Source organism: Phalangium opilio, unplaced genomic scaffold (assembly GCF_054372755.1).
Source record: "Phalangium opilio isolate 3A_F unplaced genomic scaffold, DU_Popi_V2 ptg000352l_1, whole genome shotgun sequence".
Lineage (NCBI taxonomy): Eukaryota > Metazoa > Arthropoda > Arachnida > Opiliones > Phalangiidae > Phalangium > Phalangium opilio.
Window position 1 is genome coordinate 6,154,903 of NW_028324228.1, and position 22,953 is coordinate 6,177,855.

Consider the following 22,953-nt stretch of genomic DNA (forward strand, 5'->3'; position numbering starts at 1 on the left):
CATTTAATCTTTGGGCTTCCGTGGCGCAATGGTTAGCGCGTTCGGCTGTTAACCGAAAGGTTGGTGGTTCGAGCCCACCCGGGAGCGGTGTTGTGAGCTCTCACGTGTAACGTAAAAAGCCAAAGTTCTTCTATAATAGCCGACGACCATTTAATTTTTGGGCTTCCGTGGCGCAATGGTTAGCGCGTTCGGCTGTTAACCGAAAGGTTGGTGGTTCGAGCCCATCCGTGAGCGGTGTTGTGAGGTCTCAGATGTGACGTAAAAAGTCAAAGTTTTTCCACAATACCTGACGAACATTTAATTTTTGGGCTTCCGTGAAGCAATGGTTAACGCCGTCGGCTGTTAACCGAAAGGTTGGTGGTACGAGCCCATCCGGGAGCTGTGTTGTGAGGTCTTAGATGTAGTGTAAAATTCAGAGTTTTTTAAAAATAACTGACGAACATTTAATTTTTGGGCTTCCGTGGCGCAATGGTTAGCGCGTTCGGCTGTTAACCGAAAGGTTGGTGGTTCGAGCCCATCCGTGAGCGGTGTTGTGAGGTCTCAGATGTGACGTAAAAAGTCAAAGTTTTTCCACAATACCTGACGAACATTTAATTTTTGGGCTTCCGTGAAGCAATGGTTAACGCCGTCGGCTGTTAACCGAAAGGTTGGTGGTTCGAGCCCATCCGGGAGCTGTGTTGTGAGGTCTTAGATGTAGTGTAAAATTCAGAGTTTTTTAAAAATAACTGACGAACATTTAATTTTTGGGCTTCCGTGGCGCAATGGTTAGCGCGTTCGGCTGTTAACCGAAAGGTTGGTGGTTCGAGCCCACCCGGGAGCGGTGTTGTGAGCTCTCACATGTAAAGTAAAGAGCCAAAGTGTTTCCACAATAGCCGACGACCATTTAATTTTTGGGCTTCCGTGGCGCAATGGTTAGCGCGTTCGGCTGTTAACCGAAAGGTTGGTGGTTCGAGCCCATCCGTGAGCGGTGTTGTGAGGTCTCAGATGTGACGTAAAAAGTCAAAGTTTTTCCACAATACCTGACGAACATTTAATTTTTGGGCTTCCGTGAAGCAATGGTTAGCGCGTTCGGCTGTTAACCGAAAGGTTGGTGGTTCGAGCCCACCCGGGAGCGGTGTTGTGAAATCTCACATGTAACGTAAAAATCCAAAGTTTTTCCACAATACCTGACGAACATTTAATTTTTGGGCTTCCGTGAAGCAATGGTTAACGCCGTCGGCTGTTAACCGAAAGGTTGGTGGTTCGAGTCCATCCGGGAGCTGTGTTGTGAGGTCTTAGATGTAACGTAAAATTCAGAGTTTTTTAAAAATAACTGACGAACATTTAATTTTTGGGCTTCCGTGGCGCAATGGTTAGCGCGTTCGGCTGTTAACCGAAAGGTTGGTGGTTCGAGCCCATCCGTGAGCGGTGTTGTGAGGTCTCAGATGTGACGTAAAAAGTCAAAGTTTTTCCACAATACCTGACGAACATTTAATTTTTGGGCTTCCGTGAAGCAATGGTTAACGCCGTCGGCTGTTAACCGAAAGGTTGGTGGTTCGAGCCCATCCGGGAGCTGTGTTGTGAGGTCTTAGATGTAGTGTAAAATTCAGAGTTTTTTAAAAATAACTGACGAACATTTAATTTTTGGGCTTCCGTGGCGCAATGGTTAGCGCGTTCGGCTGTTAACCGAAAGGTTGGTGGTTCGAGCCCACCCGGGAGCGGTGTTGTGAGCTCTCACATGTAAAGTAAAGAGCCAAAGTGTTTCCACAATAGCCGACGACCATTTAATTTTTGGGCTTCCGTGGCGCAATGTTTAGCGCGTTCGGCTGTTAACCGAAAGGTTGGTGGTTCGAGCCCATCCGTGAGCGGTGTTGTGAGGTCTCAGATGTGACGTAAAAAGTCAAAGTTTTTCCACAATACCTGACGAACATTTAATTTTTGGGCTTCCGTGAAGCAATGGTTAGCGCGTTCGGCTGTTAACCGAAAGGTTGGTGGTTCGAGCCCACCCGGGAGCGGTGTTGTGAAATCTCACATGTAACGTAAAAATCCAAAGTTTTTCCACAATACCTGACGAACATTTAATTTTTGGGCTTCCGTGAAGCAATGGTTAACGCCGTCGGCTGTTAACCGAAAGGTTGGTGGTTCGAGTCCATCCGGGAGCTGTGTTGTGAGGTCTTAGATGTAACGTAAAATTCAGAGTTTTTTAAAAATAACTGACGAACATTTAATTTTTGGGCTTCCGTGGCGCAATGGTTAGAGCGTTCAGCTGTTATTCAAAAGGTTTGTGGTTCGAGCCCATCCGGGAGCGGTGTTGTGAAGTCTCAGATGTGACGTAAAAAGTCAAAGTTTTTCCACAATACCTGACGAACATTTAATCTTTGGGCTTCCGTTGCACAATGGTTAACGCCGTCGGCTGTTAACCGAAAGGTTTGAGGTTCGAGCCCATCCGGGAGCGGTGTTGTGAGGTCTTAGATGTAGTGTAAAATTCAGAGTTTTTTAAAAATAACTGACGAACATTTAATTTTTGGGCTTCCGTGGCGCAATGGTTAGCGCGTTCGGCTGTTAACCGAAAGGTTGGTGGTTCGAGCCCATCCGTGAGCGGTGTTGTGAGGTCTCAGATGTGACGTAAAAAGTCAAAGTTTTTCCACAATACCTGACGAACATTTAATTTTTGGGCTTCCGTGAAGCAATGGTTAACGCCGTCGGCTGTTAACCGAAAGGTTGGTGGTTCGAGCCCATCCGGGAGCTGTGTTGTGAGGTCTTAGATGTAGTGTAAAATTCAGAGTTTTTTAAAAATAACTGACGAACATTTAATTTTTGGGCTTCCGTGGCGCAATGGTTAGCGCGTTCGGCTGTTAACCGAAAGGTTGGTGGTTCGAGCCCACCCGGGAGCGGTGTTGTGAGCTCTCACATGTAAAGTAAAGAGCCAAAGTGTTTCCACAATAGCCGACGACCATTTAATTTTTGGGCTTCCGTGGCGCAATGGTTAGCGCGTTCGGCTGTTAACCGAAAGGTTGGTGGTTCGAGCCCATCCGTGAGCGGTGTTGTGAGGTCTCAGATGTGACGTAAAAAGTCAAAGTTTTTCCACAATACCTGACGAACATTTAATTTTTGGGCTTCCGTGAAGCAATGGTTAGCGCGTTCGGCTGTTAACCGAAAGGTTGGTGGTTCGAGCCCACCCGGGAGCGGTGTTGTGAAATCTCACATGTAACGTAAAAATCCAAAGTTTTTCCACAATACCTGACGAACATTTAATTTTTGGGCTTCCGTGAAGCAATGGTTAACGCCGTCGGCTGTTAACCGAAAGGTTGGTGGTTCGAGTCCATCCGGGAGCTGTGTTGTGAGGTCTTAGATGTAACGTAAAATTCAGAGTTTTTTAAAAATAACTGACGAACATTTAATTTTTGGGCTTCCGTGGCGCAATGGTTAGAGCGTTCAGCTGTTATTCAAAAGGTTTGTGGTTCGAGCCCATCCGGGAGCGGTGTTGTGAAGTCTCAGATGTGACGTAAAAAGTCAAAGTTTTTCCACAATACCTGACGAACATTTAATCTTTGGGCTTCCGTTGCACAATGGTTAACGCCGTCGGCTGTTAACCGAAAGGTTTGAGGTTCGAGCCCATCCGGGAGCGGTGTTTTGAAGTCTCGGATGTGACGTACAAAGTCAGAGTTTTTCCACAATACCTGACGACCATTTCATTTCTGAGCTTCCTTGGCTCGAAGGTTAGCGCGTTCGGATTATAACCAAAAGGTTGGTGGTTCGAGCCAAATGTTCGTCAGGTATTGTGGAAAAACTTTGACTTTTTACGTCACATCTGAGACCTCACAGCACCGCTCACAGATGGGCCCGAACCACCAACCTTTCGGTTAACAGCCGAACGCGCTAACCATTGCGCCACGGAAGCCCAAAAATTAAATGGTCGTCGGCTATTGTGGAAACACTTTGGCTTTTTACGTTACATGTGAGAGCTCACAACACCAATCCCGGGTGGGCTCGAACCACCAACCTTTCGGTTAACAGCCGAACGCGCTAACCATTGCGCCACGGAAGCCCAAAGATTAAATGTTCGTCAGGTATTTTTAAAAAACTCTGAATTTTACGTTACATCTAAGACCTCACATTACCGCTCCCGGATGGGCTCGAACCACCAACCTTTCGGTTAACAGCCGAACGCGCTAACCATTGCGCCACGGAAGCCCAAAAATTAAATGTTCGTCAGTTATTTTTAAAAAACTCTGAATTTTACGTTTCATCTAAGACCTCACAACACCGCTCCCGGATGGGCTCGAACCACCAACCTTTCGGTTAACAGCCGACGGCGTTAACCATTGCGCAACGGAAGCCCAACGATTAAATGTTCGTCAGGTATTGTGGAAAAACTTTGGATTTTTACGTTACCTGTGAGATTTCACAACTCCGCTCCCGGGTGGGCTCGAACTACCAACCTATTAGTTAACAGCCGAACGCGCAAACCATTGAGCCACGGAAGACCAAAAATTAAATGTTCGTCAGTTATTTTTAAAAAACTCTGAATTTTACGTTACATCTAAGACCTCACAACACCGCTCCCGGATGGGCTCGAACCACCAACCTTTCGGTTAACAGCCGACGGCGTTAACCATTGCTCAACGGAAGCCCAAAGATTAAATGTTCGTCAGGTATTGTGGAAAAACTTTGGATTTTTACGTTACCTATGATATTTTACAACTCCGCTCCCGGGTGGGCTCGAACCACCAACCTATTAGTTAACAGCCGAACGCGCAAACCATTGAGCCACGGTAGCCCAAAAATTAAATGTTCGTCAGGTATTGTGGAAAAACTTTGGATTTTTACGTTACCTGTGAGATTTCACAACTCCGCTCCCGGGTGGGCTCGAACCACCAACCTATTAGTTAACAGCCGAACGCGCAAACCATTGAGCCACGGAAGCCCAAAAATTAAATGTTCGTCAGGTATTGTGGAAAAACTTTGGATTTTTACGTTACCTGTGAGATTTCACAACTCCGCTCCCGGGTGGGCTCGAACCACCAACCTATTAGTTAACAGCCGAACGCGCAAACCATTGCGCCACGGAAGCCCAAAGATTAAATGTTCGTCAGGTATTGTGGAAAAACTTTGGCTTTTTACGTTACATTTGAGACTTCACAACACTGCTCCCGGGTGGGCTCGAACCACCAACCTTTTGAATAACAGCTGAACGCTCTAACCATTGCGCCACGGAAGACCAAAAATTAAATGTTCGTCAGTTATTTTTAAAAAACTCTGAATTTTACGTTACATCTAAGACCTCACAACACCGCTCCCGGATGGGCTCGAACCACCAACCTTTCGGTAAACACCCGACGGCGTTAACCATTGTGCAACGGAAGCCCAAAGATTAAATGTTCGTCAGGTATTGTGGAAAAACTTTGGCTTTTTACGTTACATCTGAGAGCTCACAACAACGCTCCCGGGTGGGCTCGAACCACCAACCTTTCGGTTAACAGCTGAACGCTCTAACCATTGCGCCACGGAAGCCCAAAAATTAAATGTTTGTCAGTTATTTTTAAAAAACTCTGAATTTTACGTTACATCTAAGACCTCACAACACCGCTCCCGGATGGGTTCGAACCACCAACCTTTCGGTTAACAGCCGACGGCGTTAACCATTGCGCAACGGAAGCCCAACGATTAAATGTTCGTCAGGTATTGTGGAAAAACTTTGGATTTTTACGTTACATGTGAGATTTCACAACACCGCTCCCGGGTGGGCTCGAACCACCAACCTATTAGTTAACAGCCGAACGCGCAAACCATTGAGCCACGGAAGCCCAAAAATTAAATGTTCGTCAGGTATTGTGGAAAAACTTTGGCTTTTTACGTTACATTTGAGACTTCACAACACTGCTCCCGGGTGGGCTCGAACCACCAACCTTAAGCTTAACATCCGAACACGCTAACCATGGAGCCAAGGAAGCTCAGAAATGAAATGGTCGTCAGGTATAGTGGAAAAACTTTGACTTTTTACGTCACATCTGAGACTTCACAACACCGCTCCCGGATGGGCTCGAACCACAAACCTTTTGAATAACAGCTGAACGCTCTAACCAATTGCGCCACGGAAGCCCAAAAATTCAATGTTCGTCAGTTATTTTTAAAAAACTCTGAATTTTACGTTACATCTAAGACCTCACAACACCGCTCCCGGATGGGCTCGAACCACCAACCTTTCGGTAACAGCCGACGGCGTTAACCATTGCGCAACGGAAGCCCAACGATTAAATGTTCGTCAGGTATTGTGGAAAAACTTTGGATTTTTACGTTACATGTGAGATTTCACAACACCGCTCTTGGGTGGGCTCGAACCACCAACCTTTCGGTTAACAGCCGAACGCGCTAACCATTGCGCCACGGAAGCCCAAAAATTAAATGTTCGTCAGGTATTGTGGAAAAACTTTGGCTTTTTACGTTACATTTGAGACTTCACAACACTGCTCCCGGGTGGGCTCGAACCACCAACCTTTTGAATAACAGCTGAACGCTCTAACCATTGCGCCACGGAAGACCAAAAATTAAATGTTCGTCAGTTATTTTTAAAAAACTCTGAATTTTACGTTACATCTAAGACCTCACAACACCGCTCCCGGATGGGCTCGAACCACCAACCTTTCGGTAAACAGCCGACGGCGTTAACCATTGTGCAACGGAAGCCCAAAGATTAAATGTTCGTCAGGTATTGTGGAAAAACTTTGGCTTTTTACGTTACATCTGAGAGCTCACAACAACGCTCCCGGGTGGGCTCGAACCACCAACCTTTCGGTTAACAGCTGAACGCTCTAACCATTGCGCCACGGAAGCCCAAAAATTAAATGTTTGTCAGTTATTTTTAAAAAACTCTGAATTTTACGTTACATCTAAGACCTCACAACACCGCTCCCGGATGGGTTCGAACCACCAACCTTTCGGTTAACAGCCGACGGCGTTAACCATTGCGCAACGGAAGCCCAACGATTAAATGTTCGTCAGGTATTGTGGAAAAACTTTGGATTTTTACGTTACATGTGAGATTTCACAACACCGCTCCCGGGTGGGCTCGAACCACCAACCTATTAGTTAACAGCCGAACGCGCAAACCATTGAGCCACGGAAGCCCAAAAATTAAATGTTCGTCAGGTATTGTGAAAAAACTTTGGCTTTTTACGTTACATTTGAGACTTCACAACACTGCTCCCGGGTGGGCTCGAACCACCAACCTTAAGCTTAACATCCGAACACGCTAACCATGGAGCCAAGGAAGCTCAGAAATGAAATGGTCGTCAGGTATTGTGGAAAAACTTTGGCTTTTTACGTCACATCTGAGACCTCACAACACCGCTCACGGATGGGCTCGAACCACCAACCTTTCGGTTAACAGCCGAACGTGCTAACCATTGCGCCACGGAAGCCCAAAGATTAAATGTTCGTCAGGTATTGTAGAAAAACTTTAACTATTTACGTCACATCTGAGACTTCACAACACCGCTCCCGGATGGGCTCGAACCACAATACTTTTGAATAACAGCTGAACGCTCTAACCATTGCGCCACGGAAGACCAAAAATTAAATGTTCGTCAGTTATTTTTAAAAAACTCTGAATTTTACGTTACATCTAAGACCTCACAACACCGCTCCCGGATGGGCTCGAACCACCAACCTTTCGGTTAACAGCCGACGGCGTTAACCATTGAGCAACGGAAGCCCAAAGATTAAATGTTCGTCAGGTATTGTGGAAAAACTTTGGATTTTTACGTTACATGTGAGATCTCACAACACCGCTCCCGGATGGGCTCGAACCACCAACCTTTCGGTTAACAGCCGACGGCGTTAACCATTGTGCAACGGAAGCCCAAAGATTAAATGTTCGTCAGGTATTGTGGAAAAACTTTGGCTTTTTACGTTACATGTGAGAGCTCACAACACCGCTCCCGGATGGTCTCGAACCACCAACCTTTCAGTTAACAGCCGAACGCGCTAACCATTGCGCCACGGAAGCCCCTAGATTAAATGTTTGTCAGGTATTGTGGAAAAACTTTGGCTTTTTACGTTACATTTGAGACTTCACAACACTGCTCCCGGGTGGGCTCGAACCACCAACCTTTTGAATAACAGCTGAACGCTCTAACCATTGCGCCACGGAAGACCAAAAATTAAATGTTCGTCAGTTATTTTTAAAAAACTCTGAATTTTACGTTACATCTAAGACCTCACAACACCGCTCCCGGATGGGCTCGAACCACCAACCTTTCGGTAAACAGCCGACGGCGTTAACCATTGTGCAACGGAAGCCCAAAGATTAAATGTTCGTCAGGTATTGTGGAAAAACTTTGGCTTTTTACGTTACATGTGAGAGCTCACAACAACGCTCCCGGATGGGTTCGAACCACCAACCTTTCGGTTAACAGCCGACGGCGTTAACCATTGCGCAACGGAAGCCCAACGATTAAATGTTCGTCAGGTATTGTGGAAAAACTTTGGATTTTTACGTTACATGTGAGATTTCACAACACCGCTCTTGGGTGGGCTCGAACCACCAACCTTTCGGATAACAGCCGACGGCGTTAACCATTGCGCAACGGAAGCCCAAAGATTAAAGGTTCGTCAGGTATTGTGGAAAAACTTTGACTTTTTACGTCACATCTGAGACCTCACAACACCGCTCACGGATGGGCTCGAACCACCAACCTTTCGGTTAACATCCGAACGCGCTAACCATTGCGCCACGGAAGCCCAAAAATTAAATGGTCGTCGGGTATTGTGGAAACACTTTGGCTTTTTACGTTACATGTGAGAGCTCACAACACCGCTCGCGGATGGTCTCGAACCACCAACCTTTCAGTTAACAGCCGAACGCGCTAACCATTGCGCCACGGAAGCCCAAAAATTAAATGTTCGTCAGGTATTGTGGAAAAACTTTGGCATTTGACATTACGTTTGAGATCTCACAACACCGCTCCCGGGTGGGCTCGAACCACCAACCTTTTGGTTAACATCCGAACGCGCTAACCTTCGAGCCAAGGAAGCTCAGAAATGAAATGGTCGTCAGGTATCGTGGAAAAACTCTGACTTTTTACGTCACATCTGAGACTTCACAACACCGCTCCCGGATGGGCTCGAACCACAAACCTTTTGAATAACAGCTAACCGCGCTAACCATTGCGCCACGAAAGCCCAAAAATTAAATGTTCGTCAGTTATTTTTAAAAAAACTCTGAATTTTACGTTACATGTGAGATTTCACAACACCGCTCTTGGGTGGGCTCGAACCACCAACCTTTCGGTTAACAGCCGAACGCGCTAACCATTGCGCCACGGAAGCCCAAAAATTAAATGTTCGTCAGGTATTGTGGAAAAACTTTGACTTTTTACGTCACATCTGAGACCTCACAACACCGCTCACGGATGAGCTCGAACCACCAACCTTTCGGTTAACAGCCGAACGTGCTAACCATTGCGCCACGGAAGCCCAAAGATTAAATGTTCGTCAGGTATTGTAGAAAAACTTTAACTATTTACGTCACATCTGAGACTTCACAACACCGCTCCCGGATGGGCTCGAACCACAAACCTTTTGAATAACAGCTGAACGCTCTAACCATTGCGCCACGGAAGACCAAAAATTAAATGTTCGTCAGTTATTTTTAAAAAACTCTGAATTTTACGTTACATCTAAGACCTCACAACACCGCTCCCGGATGGGCTCGAACCACCAACCTTTCGGTTAACAGCCGACGGCGTTAACCATTGCGCAACGGAAGCCCAAAGATTAAATGTTCGTCAGGTATTGTGGAAAAACTTTGGATTTTTACGTTACATGTGAGATCTCACAACACCGCTCCCGGATGGGCTCGAACCACCAGCCTTTCGGTTAACAGCCGACGGCGTTAACCATTGTGCAACGGAAGCCCAAAGATTAAATGTTCGTCAGGTATTGTGGAAAAACTTTGGCTTTTTACGTTACATGTGAGAGCTCACAACACCGCTCCCGGATGGTCTCGAACCACCAACCTTTCAGTTAACAGCCGAACGCGCTAACCATTGCGCCACGGAAGCCCAAAGATTAAATGTTTGTCAGGTATTGTGGAAAAACTTTGGCTTTTTACGTTACATTTGAGACTTCACAACACTGCTCCCGGGTGGGCTCGAACCACCAACCTTTTGAATAACAGCTGAACGCTCTAACCATTGCGCCACGGAAGACCAAAAATTAAATGTTCGTCAGTTATTTTTAAAAAACTCTGAATTTTACGTTACATCTAAGACCTCACAACACCGCTCCCGGATGGGCTCGAACCACCAACCTTTCGGTAAACAGCCGACGGCGTTAACCATTGTGCAACGGAAGCCCAAAGATTAAATGTTCGTCAGGTATTGTGGAAAAACTTTGGCATTTTACGTTACATGTGAGAGCTCACAACAACGCTCCCGGATGGGTTCGAACCACCAACCTTTCGGTTAACAGCCGACGGCGTTAACCATTGCGCAACGGAAGCCCAACGATTAAATGTTCGTCAGGTATTGTGGAAAAACTTTGGATTTTTACGTTACATGTGAGATTTCACAACACCGCTCTTGGGTGGGCTCGAACCACCAACCTTTCGGTTAACAGCCGACGGCGTTAACCATTGCGCAACGGAAGCCCAAAGATTAAATGTTCGTCAGGTATTGTGGAAAAACTTTGACTTTTTACGTCACATCTGAGACCTCACAACACCGCTCACGGATGGGCTCGAACCACCAACCTCTCGGTTAACAGCCGAACGTGCTAACCATTGCGCCACGGAAGCCCAAAGATTAAATGTTCGTCAGGTATTGTGGAAAAACTTTGGCATTTGACATTACGTTTGAGATCTCACAACACCGCTCCCGGGTGGGCTCGAACCACCAACCTTTTGGTTAACATCCGAACGCGCTAACCTTCGAGCCAAGGAAGCTCAGAAATGAAATGGTCGTCAGGTATCGTGGAAAAACTCTGACTTTTTACGTCACATCTGAGACTTCACAACACCGCTCCCGGATGGGCTCGAACCACAAACCTTTTGAATAACAGCTAACCGCGCTAAACATTGCGCCACGAAAGCCCAAAAATTAAAGGGTCGTCAGGTATTGTGGAAAAACTTTGGCTTTTTACGTTACATCTGAGACCTCACATCACCGCTCCCGGATGGGCTCGAACCACCAACCTTTCGGTTAACGGCCGAACGCACTAACCATTGCGCCACGGAAGCCCAAAAATTAAATGTTCGTCAGTTATTTTTAAAAAACTCTGAATTTTACGTTACATCTAAGACCTCACAACACCGCTCCCGGATGGGCTCGAACCACCAACCTTTCGGTTAACAGCCGACGGCGTTAACCATTGCGCAACGGAAGCCCAAAGATTAAATGTTCGTCAGGTATTGTGGAAAAACTTTGGATTTTTACGTTACATGTGAGATCTCACAACACCGCTCCCGGGTGGGCTCGAACCACAAACCTTTCGGTTAACAGCTGAACGCTCTAACCATTGCGCCACGGAAGCCCAAAAATTAAATGTTCGTCAGTTATTTTTAAAAAACTCTGAATTTTACGTTACAACTAAGACCTCACAACACCGCTCCCGGATGGGTTCGAACCACCAACCTTTCGGTTAACAGCCGACGGCGTTAACCATTGCGCAACGGAAGCCCAACGATTAAATGTTCGTCAGGTATTGTGGAAAAACTTTGGATTTTTAAGTTACATGTGAGATTTCACAACACCGCTCTTGGGTGGGCTCGAACCACCAACCTTTCGGTTAACAGCCGACGGCGTTAACCATTGCGCAACGGAAGCCCAAAGATTAAATGTTCGTCAGGTATTGTGGAAAAACTTTAACTATTTACGTCACATCTGAGACTTCACAACACCGCTCCCGGATGGGCTCGAACCACAAATCTTTTGAATAACAGCTGAACGCTCTAACCATTGCGCCACGGAAGACCAAAAATTAAATGTTCGTCAGTTATTTTTAAAAAACTCTGAATTTTACGTTACATCTAAGCCCTCACAACACCGCTCCCGAATGGGCTCGAACCACCAACCTTTCGGTTAACAGCCGACGGCGTTAACCATTGCGCAACGGAAGCCCAAAGATTAAATGTTCGTCAGGTATTGTGGAAAAACTTTGGATTTTTACGTTACCTGTGAGATTTCACAACTCCGCTCCCGGGTGGGCTCGAACCACCAACCTATTAGTTAACAGCCGAACGCGCAAACCATTGAGCCACGGAAGCCCAAAAAATAAATGTTCGTCAGGTATTGTGGAAAAACTTTGGCTTTTTACGTTACATTTGAGACTTCACAACACTGCTCCCGGGTGGGCTCGAACCACCAACCTTAAGCTTAACATCCGAACACGCTAACCATGGAGCCAAGGAAGCTCAGAAATGAAATGGTCGTCAGGTATTGTGGAAAAACTTTGACTTTTTACGTCACATCTGAGACTTCACAACACCGCTCCCGGATGGGCTCGAACCACAAACCTTTTGAATAACAGCTGAACGCTCTAACCAATTGCGCCACGGAAGCCCAAAAATTCAATGTTCGTCAGTTATTTTTAAAAAACTCTGAATTTTACGTTACATCTAAGACCTCACAACACCGCTCCCGGATGGGCTCGAACCACCAACCTTTCGGTAACAGCCGACGGCGTTAACCATTGCGCAACGGAAGCCCAACGATTAAATGTTCGTCAGGTATTGTGGAAAAACTTTGGATTTTTACGTTACATGTGAGATTTCACAACACCGCTCTTGGGTGGGCTCGAACCACCAACCTTTCGGTTAACAGCCGAACGCGCTAACCATTGCGCCACGGAAGCCCAAAAAATAAATGTTCGTCAGGTATTGTGGAAAAACTTTGACTTTTTACGTCACATCTGAGACCTCACAACACCGCTCACGGATGGGCTCGAACCACCAACCTTTCGGTTAACAGCCGAACGTGCTAACCATTGCGCCACGGAAGCCCAAAGATTAAATGTTCGTCAGGTATTGTAGAAAAACTTTAACTATTTACGTCACATCTGAGACTTCACAACACCGCTCCCGGATGGGCTCGAACCACAAACCTTTTGAATAACAGCTGAACGCTCTAACCATTGCGCCACGGAAGACCAAAAATTAAATGTTCGTCAGTTATTTTTAAAAAACTCTGAATTTTACGTTACATCTAAGACCTCACAACACCGCTCCCGGATGGGCTCGAACCACCAACCTTTCGGTTAACAGCCGACGGCGTTAACCATTGCGCAACGGAAGCCCAAAGATTAAATGTTCGTCAGGTATTGTGGAAAAACTTTGGATTTTTACGTTACATGTGAGATCTCACAACACCGCTCCCGTATGGGCTCGAACCACAAACCTTTTGAATAACAGCTGAACGCTCTAACCATTGCGCCACGGAAGACCAAAAATTAAATGTTCGTCAGTTATTTTTAAAAAACTCTGAATTTTACGTTACATCTAAGACCTCACAACACCGCTCCCGGATGGGCTCGAACCACCAACCTTTCGGTTAACAGCCGACGGCGTTAACCATTGTGCAACGGAAGCCCAAAGATTAAATGTTCGTAGGGTATTGTGGAAAAACTTTGGCTTTTTACGTTACATGTGAGAGCTCACAACACCGCTCCCGGGTGGGCTCGAACCACCAACCTTTCGGTTAACAGCTGAACGCTCTAACCATTGCGCCACGGAAGCCCAAAAATTAAATGTTCGTCAGTTATTTTTAAAAAACTCTGAATTTTACGTTACATCTAAGACCTCACAACACCGCTCCCGGATGGGTTCGAACCACCAACCTTTCGGTTAACAGCCGACGGCATTAACCATTGCGCAACGGAAGCCCAACGATTTAATGTTCGTCAGGTATTGTGGAAAAACTTTTGATTTTTACGTTACATGTGTGATTTCACAACACCGCTCCCGGATGGGCTCGAACCACCAACCTTTCGGTTAACAGCCGACGGCGTTAACCATTGCGCCACGGAAGCCCAAAGATTAAATGTTCGTCAGGTATTGTGGAAAAACTTTAACTATTTACGTCACATCTGAGACTTCACAACACCGCTCCCGGATGGGCTCGAACCACAAACCTTTTGAATAACAGCTAACAGCGCTAACCATTGCGCCACGAAAGCCCAAAAATTAAATGTTCGTCAGTTATTTTTAAAAAAACTCTGAATTTTACGTTACATCTAAGACCTCACAACACCGCTCCCGGATGGGCTCGAACCACCAACCTTTCGGTTAACAGCCGACGGCGTTAACCATTGCGCAACGGAAGCCCAAAGATTAAATGTTCGTCAGGTATTGTGGAAAAACTTTGGATTTTTACGTTACATGTGAGATCTCACAACACCGCTCCCGGATGGGCTCGAACCACCAACCTTTCGGTTAACAGCCGACGGCGTTAACCATTGTGCAACGGAAGCCCAAAGATTAAATGTTCGTCAGGTATTGTGGAAAAACTTTGGCTTTTTACGTTACATGTGAGAGCTCACAACACCGCTCCCGGGTGGGCTCGAACCACAAACCTTTCGGTTAACAGCCGACGGCGTTAACCATTGCGCAACGGAAGCCCAAAGATTAAATGTTCGTCAGGTATTGTGGAAAAACTTTGACTTTTTACGTCACATCTGAGACCTCACAACACCGCTCACGGATAGGCTCGAACCACCAACCTTTCGGTTAACAGCCGAACGTGCTAACCATTGCGCCACGGAAGCCCAAAGATTAAATGTTCGTCAGGTATTGTGGAAAAACTTTAACTATTTACGTCACATCTGAGACTTCACAACACCGCTCCCGGATGGGCTCGAACCAACAACCTTTCGGTTAACAGCCGACGGCGTTAACCATTGCGCAACGGAAGCCCAAAGATTAAATGTTCGTCAGGTATTGTGGAAAAACTTTGGATTTTTACGTTACCTGTGAGATTTCACAACTCCGCTCCCGGGTGGGCTCGAACCACCAACCTATTAGTTAACAGCCGAACGCGCAAACCATTGAGCCACGGAAGCCCAAAAAATAAATGTTCGTCAGGATTTGTGGAAAAACTTTGGCTTTTTACGTTACATATGAGACTTCACAACACTGCTCCCGGGTGGGCTCGAACCACCAACCTTAAGCTTAACATCCGAACACGCTAACCATGGAGCCAAGGAAGCTCAGAAATGAAATGGTCGTCAGGTATTGTGGAAAAACTTTGACTTTTTACGTCACATCTGAGACTTCACAACACCGCTCCCGGATGGGCTCGAACCACCAACCTTTCGGTAACAGCCGACGGCGTTAACCATTGCGCAACGGAAGCCCAACGATTAAATGTTCGTCAGGTATTGTGGAAAAACTTTGGATTTTTACGTTACATGTGAGATTTCACAACACCGCTCTTGGGTGGGCTCGAACCACCAACCTTTCGGTTAACAGCCGAACGCGCTAACCATTGCGCCACGGAAGCCCAAAAATTAAATGTTCGTCAGGTATTGTGGAAAAACTTTGACTTTTTACGTCACATCTGAGACCTCACAACACCGCTCACGGATGGGCTCGAACCACCAACCTTTCGGTTAACAGCCGAACGTGCTAACCATTGCGCCACGGAAGCCCAAAGATTAAATGTTCGTCAGGTATTGTAGAAAAACTTTAACTATTTACGTCACATCTGAGACTTCACAACACCGCTCCCGTATGGGCTCGAACCACAATCCTGTTGAATAACAGCTGAACGCTCTAACCATTGCGCCACGGAAGACCAAAAATTAAATGTTCGTCAGTTATTTTTAAAAAACTCTGAATTTTACGTTACATCTAAGACCTCACAACACCGCTCCCGGATGGGTTCGAACCACCAACCTTTCGGTTAACAGCCGACGGCATTAACCATTGCGCAACGGAAGCCCAACGATTAAATGTTCGTCAGGTATTGTGGTAAAACTTTTGATTTTTACGTTACATGTGAGATTTCACAACACCGCTCTTGGGTGGGCTCGAACCACCAACCTTTCGGTTAACAGCCGACGGCGTTAACCATTGCGCAACGGAAGCCCAAAGATTAAATGTTCGTCAGGTTTTGTGGAAAAACTTTGACTTTTTACGTCACATCTGAGACCTCACAACACCGCTCACGGATGGGCTCGAACCACCAACCTTTCGGTTAACAGCCGAACGCGCTAACCATTGCGCCACGGAAGCCCAAAAATTAAATGGTCGTCGGGTATTGTGGAAACACTTTGGCTTTTTACGTTACATGTGAGAGCTCACAACACCGCTCCCGGATGGTCTCGAACCACCAACCTTTCAGTTAACAGCCGAACGCGCTAACCATTGCGCCACGGAAGCTCAAAGATTAAATGTTCGTCAGGTATTGTGGAAAAACTTTGGCTTTTTACGTTACATTTGAGACTTCACAACACTGCTCCCGGGTGGGCTCGAACCACCAACCTTTTGAATAACAGCTGAACGCTCTAACCATTGCGCCACGGAAGACCAAAAATTAAATGTTCGTCAGTTATTTTTAAAAAACTCTGAATTTTACGTTACATCTAAGACCTCACAACACCGCTCCCGGATGGGCTCGAACCACCAACCTTTCGGTTAACAGCCGACGGCGTTAACCATTGCGCAACGGAAGCCCAAAGATTAAATGTTTGTCAGGTATTGTGGAAAAACTTTGGCTTTTTACGTTACATGTGAGAGCTCACAACACCGCTCCCGGGTGGGCTCGAACCACCAACCTTTCGGTTAACAGCTGAACGCTCTAACCATTGCGCCACGGAAGCCCAAAAATTAAATGTTCGTCAGTTATTTTTAAAAAACTCTGAATTTTACGTTACATCTAAGACCTCACAACACCGCTCCCGGATGGGTTCGAACCACCAACCTTTCGGTTAACAGCCGACGGCATTAACCATTGCGCAACGGAAGCCCAACGATTAAATGTTCGTCAGGTATTGTGGTAAAACTTTTGATTTTTACGTTACATGTGAGATTTCACAACACCGCTCTTGGGTGGGCTCGAACCACCAACCTTTCGGTTAACAGCCGACGGCGTTAACCATTGCGCAACGGAAGCCCAAAGATTAAATGTTCGTCAGGTTTTGTGGAAAAACTTTGACTTTTTACGTCACATCTGAGACCTCACAACACCGCTCACGGATGGGCTCGAACCACCAACCTTTCGGTTAACAGCCGAACGCGCTAACCATTGCGCCACGGAAGCCCAAAAATTAAATGGTCGTCGGGTATTGTGGAAACACTTTGGCTTTTTACGTTACATGTGAGAGCTCACAACACCGCTCCCGGATGGTCTCGAACCACCAACCTTTCAGTTAACAGCCGAACGCGCTAACCATTGCGCCACGGAAGACCAAAAATTAAATGTTCGTCAGTTATTTTTAAAAAACTCTGAATTTTACGTTACATGTGAGATCTCACAACACCGCTCCCGGATGGGCTCGAACCACCAACCTTTCGGTTAACAGCCGACGGCGTTAACCATTGTGCAACGGAAGCCCAAAGATTAAATGTTCGTCAGGTATTGTGGAAAAACTTTGGCTTTTTACGTTACATGTGAGAGCTCACAACACCGCTCCCGGGTGGGCTCGAACCACCAACCTTTCGGTTAACAGCTGAACGCTCTAACCATTGCGCCACGGAAGCCCAAAAATTAAATGTTCGTCAGTTATTTTTAAAAAACTCTGAATTTTACGTTACAACTAAGACCTCACAACACCGCTCCCGGATGGGCTCGAACCACCAACCTTTCGGTTAACAGCCGACGGCGTTAACCATTGCGCAACGGAAGCCCAACGATTAAATGTTCGTCAGGTATTGTGGAAAAACTTTGGATTTTTACGTTACATGTGAGATTTCACAACACCGCTCTTGGGTGGGCTCGAACCACCAACCTTTCGGTTAACAGCCGACGGCGTTAACCATTGCGCAACGGAAGCCCAAAGATTAAATGTTCGTCAGTTATTTTTAAAAAACTCTGAATTTTACGTTACATCTAAGACCTCACAACACCGCTCCCGGATGGGTTCGAAAAACCAACCTTTCGGTTAACAGCCGACGGCGTTAACCATTGCGCAACGGAAGCCCAACGATTAAATGTTCGTCAGGTATTGTGGAAAAACTTTGACTTTTTACGTCACATCTGAGACCTCACAACACCGCTCACGGATGGGCTCGAACCACAAACCGTTTGAATAACAGCTAACCGCGCTAACCATTGCGCCACGAAAGCCCAAAAATTAAATGTTCGTCAGTTATTTTTAAAAAAACTCTGAATTTTACGTTACATCTAAGACCTCACAACACCGCTCCCGTATGGGCTCGAACCACCAACCTTTCGGTTAACAGCCGACGGCGTTAACCATTGCGCAACGGAAGCCCAAAGATTAGATGTTCGTCAGGTATTGTGGAAAAACTTTGGATTTTTACGTTACCTGTGAGATTTCACAACTCCGCTCCCGGGTGGGCTGGAACCACCAACCTATTAGTTAACAGCCGAACGCGCAAACCATTGAGCCACGGAAGCCCAAAATTAAATGTTCGTCAGGTATTGTGGAAAAACTTTGGCTTTTTACGTTACATTTGAGACTTTACAACACTGCTCCCGGGTGGGCTCGAACCACCAACCTTAAGCTTAACATCCGAACACGCTAACCATGGAGCCAAGGAAGCTCAGAAGTGAAATGGTCGTCAGGTATTGTGGAAAAACTTTGACTTTCTACGTCACATCTGAGACTTCACAACACCGCTCCCGGATGGGCTCGAACCACAAACCTTTTGAATAACAGCTGAACGCTCTAACCAATTGCGCCACGGAAGCCCAAAAATTAAATGTTCGTCAGTTATTTTTAAAAAACTCTGAATTTTACGTTACATCTAAGACCTCACAACACCGCTCCCGGATGGGCTCGAACCACCAACCTTTCGGTAACAGCCGACGGCGTTAACCATTGCGTAACGTAAGCCCAACGATTAAATGTTCGTCAGGTATTGTGGAAAAACTTTGGATTTTTACGTTACATGTGAGATTTCACAACACCGCTCTTGGGTGGGCTCGAACCACCAACCTTTCGGTTAACAGCCGAACGCGCTAACCATTGCGCCACGGAAGCCCAAAAATTAAATGTTCGTCAGGTATTGTGGAAAAACTTTGACTTTTTACGTCACATCCGAGACCTCACAACACCGCTCACGGATGGGCTCGAACCACCAACCTTTCGGTTAACAGCCGAACGCGCTAATCATTGCGCCACGGAAGCCCAAAAATTAAATGTTCGTCAGGTATTGTGGAAAAACTTTGGCATTTGACATTACGTTTGAGATCTCACAACACCGCTCCCGGGTGGGCTCGAACCACTAACCTTTCGGTTAACAGCCGAACGCGCTAACCATTGCGCCACGGAAGCTCAAAAATTAAACGGTCGTCAGGTATTGTGGAAAAACTTTGGCTTTTTACGTTACATTTGAGACTTCACAACACGGCAGCCGGGTGGGCTCGAACCTTCAACCTTTTGGTTAACATCCGAACGCGCTAACCTTCGAGCCAAGGAAGCTCAGAAATGAAATGGTCGTCAGGTATTGTGAAAAAACTTTGGCTTTTTACGTTACATGTGAGATTTCACAACACCGCTCTTGGGTGGGCTCGAACCACCAACCTTTCGGTTAACAGCCGAACGCGCTAACCATTGCGCCACGGAAGCCCAAAAATTAAATGTTCGTCAGGTATTGTGGAAAAACTTTGACTTTTTACGTCACATCTGAGACCTCACAACACCGCTCACGGATGGGCTCGAACCACCAACCTTTCGGTTAACAGCCGAACGCGCTAACCTTGCGCCACGGAAGCCCAAAGATTAAATGTTCGTCAGGTATTGTGGAAAAACTTTGACTTTTTACGTCACATCTGAGACCTCACAACACCGCTCTCGGATGGGCTCGAACCACCAACCTTTCGGTTAACAGCCGAAAGCGCTAACCATTGCGCCACGGAAGCCCAAAGATTAAATGTTCGTCAGGTATTGTGGAAAAACTTTGACTTTTTACGTCACATCTGAGACCTCACAACACCGCTCCCGAATGGGCTCGAACCACCAACCTTTCGGTTAACAGCCGAACGCGCTAACCATTGTGCAACGGAAGCCCAAAGATTAAATGTTCGTCAGGTATTGTGGAAAAACTTTAACTATTTACGTCACATCTGAGACTTCACAACACCGCTCCCGGATGGGCTCTAACCACAAACCTTTTGAATAACAGCTGAACGCTCTAACCATTGCGCCACGGAAGACCAAAAATTAAATGTTCGTCAGTTATTTTTAAAAATCTCTGAATTTTTCGTTACATCTAAGACCTCACAACACCGCTCCCAGATGGGCTCGAACCACCAACCTTTCGGTTAACAGCCGACGGCGTTAACCATTGTGCAACGGAAGCCCAAAGATTAAATGTTCGTCAGGTATTGTGGAAAAACTTTAACTATTTACGTCACATCTGAGACTTCACAACACCGCTCCCGGATGGGCTCTAACGACAAACCTTTTGAATAACAGCTGAACGCTCTAACCTTTGCCTCACGGAAGCTCAAAAATTAAATGTTCGTCAGGTATTGTGGAAAAACTTTGGATTTTTACGTTACATGTGAGTTTTCACAACACCGCTCCCGGATGGGCTCGAACCACCAACCTTTCGGTTAACAGCCGAACGCGCTAACCATTGCGAGACGGAAGCTCAAAAATTAAATGGTCGTCATGTATTGTGGAAAAACTTTGACTTTTTACGTCACATCTGAGACCTCACAACACCGCTCCCGGATGGTCTCGAACCACCAACCTTTCAGTTAACAGCCGAACGCGCTAACCATTGCGCCACGGAAGCCCAAAGATTAAATGTTCGTCAGGTATTGTGGAAAAACTTTGGCATTTGACATTACGTTTGAGATCTCACAACACCGCTCCCGGGTGGGCTCGAACCACCAACCTTTCGGTTAACAGCCGAACGCGCTAACCATTGCGCCACGGAAGCTCAAAAATTAAACGGTCGTCAGTTATTTTTAAAAATCTCTGAATTTTTCGTTACATCTAAGACCTCACAACACCGCTCCCAGATGGGCTCGAACCACCAACCTTTCGGTTAACAGCCGACGGCGTTAACCATTGTGCAACGGAAGCCCAAAGATTAAATGTTCGTCAGGTATTGTGGAAAAACTTTAACTATTTACGTCACATCTGAGACTTCACAACACCGCTCCCGGATGGGCTCTAACGACAAACCTTTTGAATAACAGCTGAACGCTCTAACCTTTGCCTCACGGAAGCCCAAAGATTAAATGTTCGTCAGGTATTGTGGAAAAACTTTGACTTTTTACGTCACATCTGAGACCTCACAACACCGCTCTCGGATGGGCTCGAACCACCAACCTTTCGGTTAACAGCCGAAAGCGCTAACCATTGCGCCACGGAAGCCCAAAGATTAAATGTTCGTCAGGTATTGTGGAAAAACTTTGACTTTTTACGTCACATCTGAGACCTCACAACACCGCTCCCGAATGGGCTCGAACCACCAACCTTTCGGTTAACAGCCGAACGCGCTAACCATTGTGCAACGGAAGCCCAAAGATTAAATGTTCGTCAGGTATTGTGGAAAAACTTTAACTATTTACGTCACATCTGAGACTTCACAACACCGCTCCCGGATGGGCTCTAACCACAAACCTTTTGAATAACAGCTGAACGCTCTAACCATTGCGCCACGGAAGACCAAAAATTAAATGTTCGTCAGTTATTTTTAAAAATCTCTGAATTTTTCGTTACATCTAAGACCTCACAACACCGCTCCCAGATGGGCTCGAACCACCAACCTTTCGGTTAACAGCCGACGGCGTTAACCATTGTGCAACGGAAGCCCAAAGATTAAATGTTCGTCAGGTATTGTGGAAAAACTTTAACTATTTACGTCACATCTGAGACTTCACAACACCGCTCCCGGATGGGCTCTAACGACAAACCTTTTGAATAACAGCTGAACGCTCTAACCTTTGCCTCACGGAAGCTCAAAAATTAAATGTTCGTCAGGTATTGTGGAAAAACTTTGGATTTTTACGTTACATGTGAGTTTTCACAACACCGCTCCCGGATGGGCTCGAACCACCAACCTTTCGGTTAACAGCCGAAAGCGCTAACCATTGCGCCACGGAAGCCCAAAGATTAAATGTTCGTCAGGTATTGTGGAAAAACTTTGACTTTTTACGTCACATCTGAGACCTCACAACACCGCTCCCGAATGGGCTCGAACCACCAACCTTTCGGTTAACAGCCGAACGCGCTAACCATTGTGCAACGGAAGCCCAAAGATTAAATGTTCGTCAGGTATTGTGGAAAAACTTTAACTATTTACGTCACATCTGAGACTTCACAACACCGCTCCCGGATGGGCTCTAACCACAAACCTTTTGAATAACAGCTGAACGCTCTAACCATTGCGCCACGGAAGACCAAAAATTAAATGTTCGTCAGTTATTTTTAAAAATCTCTGAATTTTTCGTTACATCTAAGACCTCACAACACCGCTCCCAGATGGGCTCGAACCACCAACCTTTCGGTTAACAGCCGACGGCGTTAACCATTGTGCAACGGAAGCCCAAAGATTAAATGTTCGTCAGGTATTGTGGAAAAACTTTAACTATTTACGTCACATCTGAGACTTCACAACACCGCTCCCGGATGGGCTCTAACGACAAACCTTTTGAATAACAGCTGAACGCTCTAACCTTTGCCTCACGGAAGCTCAAAAATTAAATGTTCGTCAGGTATTGTGGAAAAACTTTGGATTTTTACGTTACATGTGAGTTTTCACAACACCGCTCCCGGATGGGCTCGAACCACCAACCTTTCGGTTAACAGCCGAACGCGCTAACCATTGCGAGACGG

General features: G+C 46.2%; 5 non-coding genes across 5 annotated transcripts; 4 read left to right on the plus strand and 1 right to left on the minus strand.

Moving 5' to 3' along the window:
• Positions 1–14: 14 nt before the first annotated feature.
• TRNAN-GUU (transfer RNA asparagine (anticodon GUU)) lies at positions 15–87 on the plus strand. Its single transcript has one exon. It is a non-coding gene; the product is annotated as a tRNA-Asn (tRNA).
• Positions 88–747: 660 nt separating this feature from the next.
• On the plus strand, positions 748–820 carry TRNAN-GUU (transfer RNA asparagine (anticodon GUU)). Its single transcript has one exon. It is a non-coding gene; the product is annotated as a tRNA-Asn (tRNA).
• An 807-nt stretch (positions 821–1,627) lies between these two features.
• On the plus strand, positions 1,628–1,700 carry TRNAN-GUU (transfer RNA asparagine (anticodon GUU)). The gene has a single exon. It is a non-coding gene; the product is annotated as a tRNA-Asn (tRNA).
• Positions 1,701–2,800: 1,100 nt separating this feature from the next.
• On the plus strand, positions 2,801–2,873 carry TRNAN-GUU (transfer RNA asparagine (anticodon GUU)). Its single transcript has one exon. It is a non-coding gene; the product is annotated as a tRNA-Asn (tRNA).
• An 18,103-nt stretch (positions 2,874–20,976) lies between these two features.
• On the minus strand, positions 20,977–21,049 carry TRNAN-GUU (transfer RNA asparagine (anticodon GUU)). The gene has a single exon. It is a non-coding gene; the product is annotated as a tRNA-Asn (tRNA).
• Positions 21,050–22,953: the final 1,904 nt, after the last annotated feature.